General features: G+C 45.3%; 1 long non-coding RNA gene across 2 annotated transcripts in view; it reads left to right on the forward strand.

Annotated features, from left to right (window-relative positions):
* LOC104982311 overlaps window positions 1-11122 on the forward strand; it is a 101470-nt gene extending 90348 nt beyond the window's left edge. For both annotated transcript variants that reach the window (XR_824498.1, XR_824499.1), the window contains 2 exons: window positions 7873-7943; window positions 10926-11122. This is a non-coding gene — a long non-coding RNA (uncharacterized LOC104982311). The remainder of the gene's footprint in view (window positions 1-7872; window positions 7944-10925) is intronic.
* Window positions 11123-11725: the final 603 nt, after the last annotated feature.

The following is an 11725-nucleotide window of genomic DNA, read 5'->3' on the forward strand; positions in this document are numbered from 1 at the left end:
CGCACTTACAGGACGTCCACGTGTGCGCGTGGTGGTGCCAGGGGAGCCTGCTGCAGGGACCGCCTGGATGTTCACACAGGGTCTTTGGCACATGACCCTGTGAATGTGCAGTGATTGCGGTGTCTTTTTTTTAAATTATAGCTTCTAAACTATCCAAATTATATTTGAACATTAGAAACAGATGGTGATGTATCCTTGGAGCACTTTCATAGGAGTCTTTTCAAAAACATTAGTCTGTATTGACTGGGAGCTGATTTATGTTAGGAAAAATGTTTTGTTCTCTGGAATACAGAGATAGTTGGAGACAGCCAGGTAATGCCGATGAGAAAAAAAAAAATACCATTCATAAAATGTGTTTATGTGCACAAAGAGCAAAGTAACTTTGAGTACAAAGTGGGGAACCAGTTCTCTTCTTTGCAGGGAAGGGTCCCAGGAAACCAGGGAAGGGTCCCTGGGAGAGAAAATAACTGTGGAGGACATACAGGACTTGGGTATGAGAACATTAGGGAGAAGGAAAGTCATGTTGATATCACTGCCCTCTTAGATTACCTTCTTCATTAACAAATTAACTCTATATACATTTAAAAGTAGAATCCATTCTTAATAAATTCAGAGTTAGGATCCTTTTCATACTTAAATATGCCTGGAATTTCTTTCAAAGTCATTACCGTGAGACAGGGATTTTCTTGTTCTGTGGATCTTTTCAGGCTTCCTAGGTGGCTCAGTGGTAAAGAATCCGCCTATCAATGCAGGAGATACAAGAGATGCAGGTTTGATCCCTAGAGGGGGAAATGGCCACCCACTCCAGTATTCTTGCCTGGAGAATCCCCACGGACAAAGGAGCCTGGCAGGCTGCGGTCTATGGGGTCACAGATTGGGACACGACTTAGCAACCTAGTGTGTGCGTGCCCACACACACACACCCCCACACACCCACACATACCCACCCCTTTCCAGGGATACTTTTGCCCAACTTGGCGGCCACTTGAAGACCTACCTGCTTCATAAATGTGTGCTGAGCCTGACCTCTGCAAGAGTTATGGCCATTCAGCCATTCACTTGTTCACCCATACTGGTATATTAAGCACCTGTTTATGTGCGAAGTCCCAGAGAGTCCTAGGTACCCCGCAGAGAAGAAGTCCACACAGGACAGGTGAACGAGATGCCTGGAAACCACCTGAAGTTCTTATCATTAAACTTACCATTGAAAAGATAACACCACAACTTTCACTACAAACTGATAACAGCATAAAGAGTACACCTCCCAGAACTTTTACATTTTAACAGGGATCAAAGCTTTACTTCCAACTGCTTCTAATCAGGCAGCCCATGAGGGGAATTGTGGTTTGAGCCTTGGGATTTTTCCAGCTTATATGGCTTTTTGAGCGGCAGGGTTAAAGGTGGGGACTGGCTCTGATAATATTCCTCCCAGGAAAGTAGCTTTAAGAAACCCTACTGCAGAGGAAAAATTAGCTAGATATCCCACAATGGAAAAGAGCTCTTGTAATTTTACCTTTTCGAGGGGCTAGAGAGGTAGTATCGCCTAGGGGAGGTGCACAGGGCACCCTGCTGTTGGTCATTGGGCAGGTCACTTACCCTCTCGATGCATCTATAAACAGGTAGGGTAATGGTAATAGTGCCCCCCTCAAAGAACTGTTGAGGGTCAGAGAAGTTAATATATACAGAGCATTTAGAATTGTGCCTGCCATCTGTTAAAGTTAGCTATTATTTCTTTTAGCTCTGTGTTTTTGCAATGTGTTGATTTTCTGAGAAAGTGTAGGGGACATACAGGAAGAGTGGTCAGAAGATAGTTCAAGCGAGGATGGTCACTTCCTTCTTTCCCCTCCTCACACTCCCCACCCTCCTACCCCACAGACCCTGGAGCTGTTTTGTGAGGCAGTAACGTCATATTTGAATGTATGACCTTGAAAACTTCTGATTAAGTAGTTCTGGGCAAAGTTCTGCTGGTTGGAAAATAAATCAGGCCTCCCACACATACCTGCTCAGCCAAGAATTTGTTTGCCCCGGGAACCGTGGGTAGGCGGGGATGGAAGCAAGCACACACCCAGGCTTATGTGAACTCTGGTCTGGCTGGGGACCATGGTGTCACCCTTCTCCCTCTGCTCACCAGTGATTTCTAGTCATTGCTTTTCATTCTCAATTCTAGAGAAAGAAATCTTTTTATTTTCAAAAATTGCTTTTCTTCCTCTCTCCTTTCTCTGACTCCAGGGAACTTCCACTCCCCCCTCCCTGCTTGCTTGTTCTCTAACGTTTGGCTCTTTATCTGCCCTTTGATACTGCACTTGTACAGATTTCTCCCAAGCCCAGGCAGTGAGCATGCAGTGTAAGATGATGGACCTTAGGGCTCCCTGCATGGATCTTGAGTTTCAGGGTATGGGGCAAGGCCCTGGAAATGTCCCAGAATTTACTGTTGGTTCTTGTAACCAGGAAGAGAGGCTTCCTGCCTTTGCAGTGGGGCGTATCACAGGCTCTCCTGCTGGCTGTCTCCTATCTCACGGAGAAGTCCTCTGCACTTCCTTCTATAAAAGGAAAGGGGACAGCAGTTCATATGCAAATACTGCGCCACCCACTGCGAGGCGGCCAGGCCTCTGGGTCAGAGGCTGGTCAGTTGTCCCATAGCAGCTGCATTTGGCTGGGTAGATATCCTCAGAGCCCAGACCTGTCCTGTTTCCACCCAGGGCTGCAGCACAGGGGAGAAGAAGGTGGGGGTAAGGGAAGCCGTGAGGGAGGCAAGGGTGGGAATGTGTTCATAGGCGTCTGTGGGGGGAGGGGATGTCAGGCTGATGCATGGTTTCAGGTGTGGGTTCACCTGTGCCGTCTGTTCTTTGGGAAAGGTGCTAATGTGGTTTACAGAACTCCTCCCAAAGAGAAATTATGGTCATTAGCAATGGTGCTGTAGTTCCCAGATGTATTCATCTGCCAGTCACTCCCCTGAGATGTCCTTTCATGCTGACCACAGAGCACAGAATTGTCTTGTTTTGAGAATTCGCCAGTAGCAGGGTAAAGAGCAGATTAACTTGGGTGTAGACTCTTTACTGAGAACTAATGGTAAAGGCTTGCATGAATTAGGAAAAGTTGGGAGAGGGAGTTCTCTTTCTGGTGAGCAGAGCTCTGCCATAAAGGCCTACAGAGTCTTGCAGTAGTGGTCCTGTACTTGCTTTTGTGATGCACTTATTCCACACTTGAGGAAAATGACATGGGCACATTTTTTGCAGGCTTCCCAGTAACCATGAAAGATTGTTTTTTTGTGTGTTTTTTTTTAATATGCAAACTTTGGGGGAAATTATTTGTATTATTAAATAGCATATGTAAATATATTTACTTAGATGCAAAGTAAAAGTTAAATACTGGGACTATTGCTGCTAAAACAGCGACTAACAATAATTAGGTCAAAACACACCTAAAGGGATTTCCCTGGCAGTCCAATGAGAAAGACTTCATCTTCCAATGCAAGGAGTGCAGGTTCAATCCCTGGTCAAGGAGCCCTCCCAGCCAAAAAACCAAAACATAAAACAGAAGTAATAATGTAACAAATCCAATAAGGACCTAAATACCTAAAATGGTAAACCTTAATGAATGCACAGTAGTTTGTGTCTTTCTCTGTAGAAAAGGTTCATTCAAACTAATTCTCTCCCAGTGTCAGAATTCCTCCTGCAGTGTGCGTAAGATGTGATCACCAAGGTATCATCTTCTCTCTCTTCAGTTTCTTTCTCTCCTCTTCTTTCCTTCACCGCTCCACTGATGCCTGCTGTGTCCAGGTCACCTCGGCAGGCACTCCAGATGCACAGATGAGTGCCCATAGTCCTGCCCTCAAAGGCTTCCCAGTCTAGAAGTACGAACAGCGGGGTGAGGACAGGAAGAGGTGCGTGAAGTTACTTTGATGAGGAGCAGGCTCTCCCACCTTTTGGGAGGAAGAGAGACAGCACAAGATTCACAGAGGAGCTTATGTGGAAACGGAGATTTCAAGTCTGAAGGGCAGGCTAGAAATGAAAAAGCATCCCGTGTCTGGTACAAAACCATGCTTGGGCTGCAGTGTTTGATCCCCGGGAGGAGCGGGGGGCGGGGCAGCATGAGGCTATCTCAGAAGTGATGAGAGCTCACTTCGTGGCAGAGAAAATAAAAGTTCTGTGTCTGAGAAGTATATTTTGTCAGAAACTGTTTCCTCGTTTTGTGCCGAGTCTGTCTGTCTGTTCGATTTTACCTTTGGGTTCAAGCTGCAGGAGCAGCTTGAATGAGCCTGCCCTTGCTCTGCCATCTGCCTTGCTGTGTGAGGGGTGTTTTGCTCCTTTAAATCTTGTCGCAGGCTCTGTGTACCTTTGTCCTTCTTAATAGGTGTTGGTTAGTAGTTTGTTTCCTTAATAGAACCAGTGATTCCAGTTGGTCCTTTCAGAGTTTTACAAACAATATATTGGGATCTCCTGGCTTGATCTCACAAACCTCCAAAGAGCTGCGGGCACCGCACCCTCTCGTCTATTGGCCTCCTTTCTGCCGGGTTCCTCCCAGAGGTTTCACAGGATCTCAGAGGGCAGGAAGCAGTCCGTGGTGTTAGTCCAGTGTCTTCCCTGCTCTTCCTCCCCACCGTATACCATCTCCTTTTGGTCAGCTTAGGGCTTTAGAGAGATAGAAAGTAGGTTTTTGTTTCAAATATACTACTGGGAATCCTTGTCCTCGAGGAAGAGTATCTTTCTTTACAGTCTTATAACTATTATAAGTGTAAGATAACTGTTTATCTTACACTTCAGACACAAAGAAATATATACCTGTGAAATGTTAATACAGTTAATTAGGATTGAACTTAAGTAGTTCAGAAGTTAAGGGTTGAGACAGACATGTTAAAGCTCAGGTTATATTTTCACATAAAGTATCTGCAATTAGAAAATACCAGTTATGTTCCAAATGAGAGTTTTGGCCATGTATGTAATAGGAGACCCCTCTGTCTGAAAGTGCAGGGTTTGGGTGGGTCCTCAAGAGGGATTCTCAAAGCCTGTTTGTCAGTGGAAGCCAGTAGTGTCGATGTCGGTACCTGTTGCTGCTGCTAAGTCGCTTCAGTCGTGTCCGACTCTGTGCAGCCCCACAGACGGAAGCTCACCAGGCTCCCCCGTCCCTGGGATTCTCCAGGCAAGAACACTGGAGTGGGTTGCCATTTCCTTCTCCAGTGAATGAAAGTGAAAAGTGAAAGTGAAGTCGCTCAGTCGTGTCCGACTCTTAGCGACCCCATGGACTGCAGCCCACCAGGCTCCTCCATCCATGGGATTTTCCAGGCAAGAGTACTGGAGTGGGGTGCCATTGCCTTCTCCTCAGTACCTGTAACTAGTCATTAATCATCCATTCTCACCCCTTGATAAAAATTCTGTGCTTTCCAAGCCAGTGCCGTGGTGTCTGTGGATTAGCCTCTTTACAAAGAAAAGATGAGATGGAAAAGTCCAGTAGTTTTGGTCTTTCCACACCATCACCTAGTGCTAAAGCTGGGAGCTTGCCTGCAGCCACAGTCTTGTGGAGGACCTCCACAAAGAGGCCTCCACGTGGTCCTCATCCATGTAGAGAGAGGATGACCGAAGAAGAAGAATCAAAAGAGAACCTTGTGTGGTCACTCAGCTGAGATCCAGTCAGCTAGCTAAGGATGCCCCAGCAGAGACTGTTTGCTTACTGCTGAGATTTAATTGTCCTATACCATGGAAGGCAAAGTCTTAATGAGTAATAAAACAATTAGTCTTCAGTGAAGTGGTTTCAGTCTCTTATCAGTGGTACTTACAAAGGGCATAGTAGGGAGAGAGGCAGGAGTGTGTTAGTCGCTCAGTCATTTCCAACTCTTTACAACCCCACGGACTATAAGCCCGTCAGATTCCTCCGTCTGTGGGATTCTCCAGGCAAGAATACTGGAGTGGGTTGCCATTTCCTTCTCCAGGAGATCTTCCCGACCCAGGGATCGAACCCATGGCTCCTGCATTGTGGGCAGATTCTTCACTGTCTGAGCCACCAGGGAGGGGCAGGAGGGAGAATAATAAATACCCTCCCACTGTGTACTCCAGTGGTGGTCCACAGACCAGCGGCGTCAGCATCTCCAGAAAGCCTCCTAGAAATGCACAGTCTCAGGCCTCAGCCCAGCACTTCTGAATTGAAATCTGCCTTCTAACAGACCCCCCGCAACTCCTGTGCATGCTGAAATTTGAAAAAGGGTACTAGTGGGTGAAGACAGTACCTGATTCACCATAAGCAGTTTACCTGTCTTAGCCCACTTCGAGGAAAGCTGAACAAATAAGGCATATCCCCCAAAAGTATTAAACACTGAGAATTAAAGTTTAGTTTTGTTTGTCACCGTTGACTAAACAGCAGCGCCCTGTCCAGGGGAGGAAGGGACTCTGTTTACTGCGCAGATGACGTGGCCCGTGGCTTGTATAGCAAGTGAAGAGTTGCTTCCCTGCTCTAGAGTGGGATGGTTTCCATGATGACAGTTATGTGCTGTGATCTGCCCCTACCCCATTAACCCCAAACCAGAAAATAAAAAGGACACTTTACTTTTTTTGTTGTTTTTAGGATTCATCATGTCCATTTGTTACATCATGTTATCATCTTGGGTTTCTCAGGGAAAAACACTGGGCAGAAAAATGTAGCTTCCTTGAGCATTCCTTTTGGGCTAAACTCAAACTGGCACAGCTGTCCACGGTCAGGGTTGGACTATCTTGGCCTCAGCCTGGTTTCCAGAAGAATGCTTGTGTTTGGTGTTTATCCTGTTGTACATCAACAGATCTTCAGGCGGAAAATCTTTGTGTTAAATAGTCATTAACTCCCATGGCCACGTGTATTCAATGATCTTTCTCCTCACTTAGAGAAGCCTTTTATTTTCAGCACAAAGGAAAAGTGCTAATTACCAAGATGACCAGTATCACAGGCACGCAAATGTTCCATTTGTTTATAATGTGATGTGCTGACTTTTTTTGTCTGTTTGATCTTTTTCACTGTCTGTGATGATCATATGTTACTTCTTGATAGCTAAAAATCTGCTAAGTTTTCTTTAGAAAAGTAATAATTGAAACCAAATAAAACCACTCTAGAGATTAAAAAAAATATTAAGATTGCTAAAATCAACCATTAAGGGAGTTAGATTTAATCCCAGGGCATTTTCTTAAAGTCCCATGAAGAATCCATCAGCTTTCTAGAAGCCCTGCTATGCATCACCACTGCACTCCAGTCCAGGCCCCTGTAATCTCTTGCCCAGACTGTTTCAAAAGTCTGATAACTGGCTTTGCTGCTTCCTCCCTTACTGTCGCTTCAGCCCTTTCTCAACACAGCAGCCAGATCATATTTGTCTCTGCCCCAGGCACCTCTCTTGCATTGCAGGGCTCTCCAAATAAAAGCCCAAGACCTTTGGGTACCTAACAAGGTCCCTATGTGTCTTGCTGACCCCGCATCCTACTACCGTCTCCCAAGCATGCTCTAGATCAGACAGGCCACACTTCTGTCTCAGGGCCTTTGCACTGGCTGACCCTCCATCTGGAACTGTCCTTCCCAAGATATCTACATGACTCTTCTCTGGACTTCCTTCAGGTCTCTGCTCATATGTCAGTTTCTCAATGAGGCTTTCCTTGTCCACCCTGTTTAAAATTTAATATCCCCCACATGATGTATCCTACTGGAATACCTCATTTTATTGCACTTTGCCTTATTGTGCTTTGCAAATAGAGTCCTTTTACAAGTTGACGGTTTGTGGCAACTCTGCTTTGTCAGATGATAGTTAGCATTTTTTAGCAATAAAGACTTTTTAAATTAAAATATGTGTGTTTTTTAGACATTATGCTGTTGTATACTTAATGGACTATAGTATAGTGTAAGAATAACTTCTGTATGCCCCAGGAAACTAGAAAATGCACGTGACTCGATTTATTGAAGTGATGGTCTGGAACCAGACCTGCAGCGTCTCCAAGGTATGTTGCTAAGTCGCTACGTTGTGTCCAACTCTTTTGTGACCCCAGGGACTGTAGCCCGCCACGCTCCTCTGTCTGTGGGATTTCCCAGGCAAGAATACTCGAGTGGGTTGCTGTTAACTTCTTCAGGGCTCCAAAGTATATGTGTACTTAAAATGCATTCATTGTTTGTCTCCTCCTCCTAAGCAGTAGGGGTTTAGTCTTGTTCACTGTGTCCTCAGCACCTGGGACCATGCCTGGTTTATTCCAGGTGTGTGCTGTTTGCTGAATGCATGAGTGAAGTTGGCCCTTTCTAGCCCCATGACTAGATGTGAATGTAGAGTCAAGGGCATTGTGGGACTTCTTCCTGTCATTTTTGGTCTCTCTCTCTCTCATTACATAAGAGGACTAAAATGTTAGGAGAACATCTTTAAAATGTAAACCACAGCCATGAGCCATATAAAAGATTCTACACAGTCAGTTAGTGAAAAGAAAGTGAAGTCACTCAGTCGTGTGCGACTCTTTGTGACCCCAAGGACTGTAGCCTACCAGGCTCCTCCATCTATGGCATTTTCCAGGCAAGAATACTGGAGTGGGTTGCCATTTCCTCCTCCAGGAGATCTTCCCAACCCAGAGACTGAACCCAGGTCTCCCGCATTGTAGGCAGACGCTTTACCGTCTGAGCCACCAGGGAAGTACACGCAGTGAGTTGGGGAACGGTAATTAGTGGCTGGTTTGTAAGGCGATGGGAGGACGACAGTACACACCAGGTCTCCTGTGTGCAGAGGCAGGCCCCGGGGATCGAGGGGGCGCAGGGTGTCCCTTCGTCAGGGAGCTCCACGCTTGTTGCTGTTGACCCCCTAGTCGTGGCAGCATCCCACAGCAAACTCAAAGCCTTTCACGCCTCCCTCTTCGAGGACCACTGCTTTGGGTGCGTGTGCACGTACATGTGTGTGTATTTGTTTTCCAGTGTTATCTCATCAAGGGCTTCGTTTGGCCACAGTTTATGTTTTCCTTTTTGTTTATAGTGTTTCTTAGTAATCCACTGCCACAAGTCCTCTCTGCAGAGTTGCTACTCAAGTGTATCTTGAACTTTGTGCTATTTCTCTTTTGGTAACTTAAGATTTATTTTGGCTACGGAGTCTTCAGAAACAGTAACGTTACAGACGTGAGTTCAACAGTGTGCGTCTAATTATTGAACGCCACCCCCGCCTCCCCGCCAGGGTCAGAGGGCACACCAGGGGGAATGGAGTCCATTCAGTAAAACCATATGGTCTGCCTGGCAGAATTAACTCTGTTTTGACAATGGATGCAGCAGGTTCTAATGGCCCAAAGCCATCATTCATTCAATAAAATATCTTTTGAGTGTCCACTATTGTGGAACACGCTTAATAAGGTGAACACGGTATTCAGCTTTATGGAGTGTCTTACAGTCTAGTGAGAGAAATAAACATGAATAATCACATAATCTGCAATTATAAACTGTGGTAAGACCCACAAAGGAGACGATCAGAGGCTGTGGGAAAATCAGGGAATTTGTCTTAGTCTGGGGTCGTGTGACATGAGCTTGGATCTGCAGATGGCTAGGCGTGTGTGTGCTTTGTGGGGAAGGTGCAGCTTGTGTGTATTAGTTTCCAGGCAGAGGAAACGAGGCGTGCAAATCTCTGAGGTGCTGAGGGGTCTGTGCATTCAAGAGAGTAGGAGTTGAGTGTGGCTGAAGTGTGAGGGTGACAGGGCAGTGTGCACGGAGCAGGCTGGAGGAGTGAGCGGGGCCAGAGCAAGGCTTGAGCGTCTGCTCTCAGGTGCCTCCATTAGACTCAGGCAGAGCATTAAAGGAGTTGAACTGGGGCTGAGCCATGGTCTGTTGTCTATCTTTAAATGTTTACTCTGGACACTTTGTGGACAATGGATTGGAAAGGAGGAAGCGGAAGCTGGGAAAACGGCAAGAAGCATTTCATGTTTGTCCAGGGAAAGGGTGATAGCTGCTTGGACTAGGATGGTGGTAGTGGAGGAGAGAGGAGGACACTTGTCTGGAGAGAGAATACTGGAGCCACTGGCATCTGGATTGCAATTGCTCTGACATGCTCATGCAACAGTCTGCTGTTCATTTGGCTGCTCTTTAACCTGCCTGTGTGGTGTCTCTGCCTGGGATTTCAGGAAGCATCTGTTGACCAAAGAAATGTGAATGCATTGGTCATGCTGGATGGAGCAACTGTCCAGGTGTCTGGCGACATACTTTAAATTGGAAATGAATCCTTAGGTTTCGTGGCTTATATGTTAGTCTCTCGTGAGCTTTGTTTATAGTGAATCAGTATTGATAAAATATGATCATTTCCAGAACCTTAGTGAGATTAGACTTTTGGGAGTCAGCAGGATGAGGGACAGAACCTAGACAGCTGTGAGTTCCCCCAGGTAAATGTCACCTGTTGGAGACTGTCTTAACTGCTGTCTTTCCTAGGCAGCATCCTCTTTTGTAATGAATGCTTTTCCATTATCATTTAAACATTTTTAGGTAAATCTATAATAGCTATATTCATCGATTGTTTCTGTCATTGGTACAGTTCAGTTCAGTCAAATCTATAATAGCTGTATTCACCGATTGTTTCTGTCATTGGTACAGCAATTATTTAATTAACCCAGTGCCGCCACCTAAAAGAGAATTTCAGAGGGAAAGGAGTTTGAAAATACAAATTAAATGTAGAGGGATGTAGAGTCAAGGAGGATCTTAGCCTGCATTGTCTCCCTTTGCATCCATCTTTTTTTTTTATGCCATGTTGATTTCTTTTTTAGTATTTTCTTTTCAAATCTCCTATTACCAATACATATAATGATACTGTCTTAATAGTTTTATTTAGGAACTCAGTAGAGTCAGGCAGGTGAAGTAATTCATTGAAGTTTAATGAAGCCCTGTTAGCACTCTCAAGTCCAGAAAATATCAAACAATGATATAAAATACATGCTTCTGTGACTACTCACTAACAATATTTTCCTCATCTTTTGCAGGAGAAAATGGGAAAAACAGAGGTACCTTTAATGGAACAGAATAAACCACTGAACAGGTAACTAAATTATCAGGGGTTGGTACACATTATTTAGAGTTAATATTTGTGACGTCCTTAGGTGGTTACCTGGGCTTCTCTGGTGGCTCATCGGAAAAGAACCCACCTGTAATGCAGGAGACTCGGGTTCAATCCCTGAGTCAGGAAGAACCCTTTGAGTAGAAAATGGCAACCGATTTCAGTATTCTTGCCTGAAGAATTCCATGGACAGAGGAGCCTAGTGGGCTACAGTCCATGGAATCACAGAGTCAGACACGACGGAGCACACATTGTCTCTAGAGGGTTCCCTGGCACACAGTAAATAACTACATAGTGTTTGCTACTATTAAGTTTCTTAAGTGTACCTGAGCCTTAGGGCACTGATGCAATGGACATGAACTTGGGCAAACTCCAGGAGTTGGTGAGGGACAGGGAAGCTTTGTGTGTTGCGGTCCACGGGGTCGCAAAGAGTCAGACTTGGTGACTGAGCAACGACGACGACACACCTGAGCCTAAACAAATAACTCGTACAGCCGAGACTACCCGACAAAACAAGGCCTTTGCCCCTAAAGCAAGTGTGAACATCATTGGTAGGTTCTGACATGGTCTCCGTGTAACCCTTATAGTAGCCTGAAAAAATTACTTTCTTAATCTCTGAGCACTCTTGAGTAGTTGAATCCGCATTCATTTTTGGTTTTGAGCACTCATTCATGATAACCTTGTAAGTGTCAGATCAGTTTCAATTTTTTTGAAACAAAACAAACG

The sequence above is a fragment of the Bison bison genome, unplaced genomic scaffold (genome assembly GCF_000754665.1).
Source record: "Bison bison bison isolate TAMUID 2011002044 unplaced genomic scaffold, Bison_UMD1.0 scf7180017864530, whole genome shotgun sequence".
Taxonomy (NCBI): Eukaryota; Metazoa; Chordata; class Mammalia; order Artiodactyla; family Bovidae; genus Bison; species Bison bison.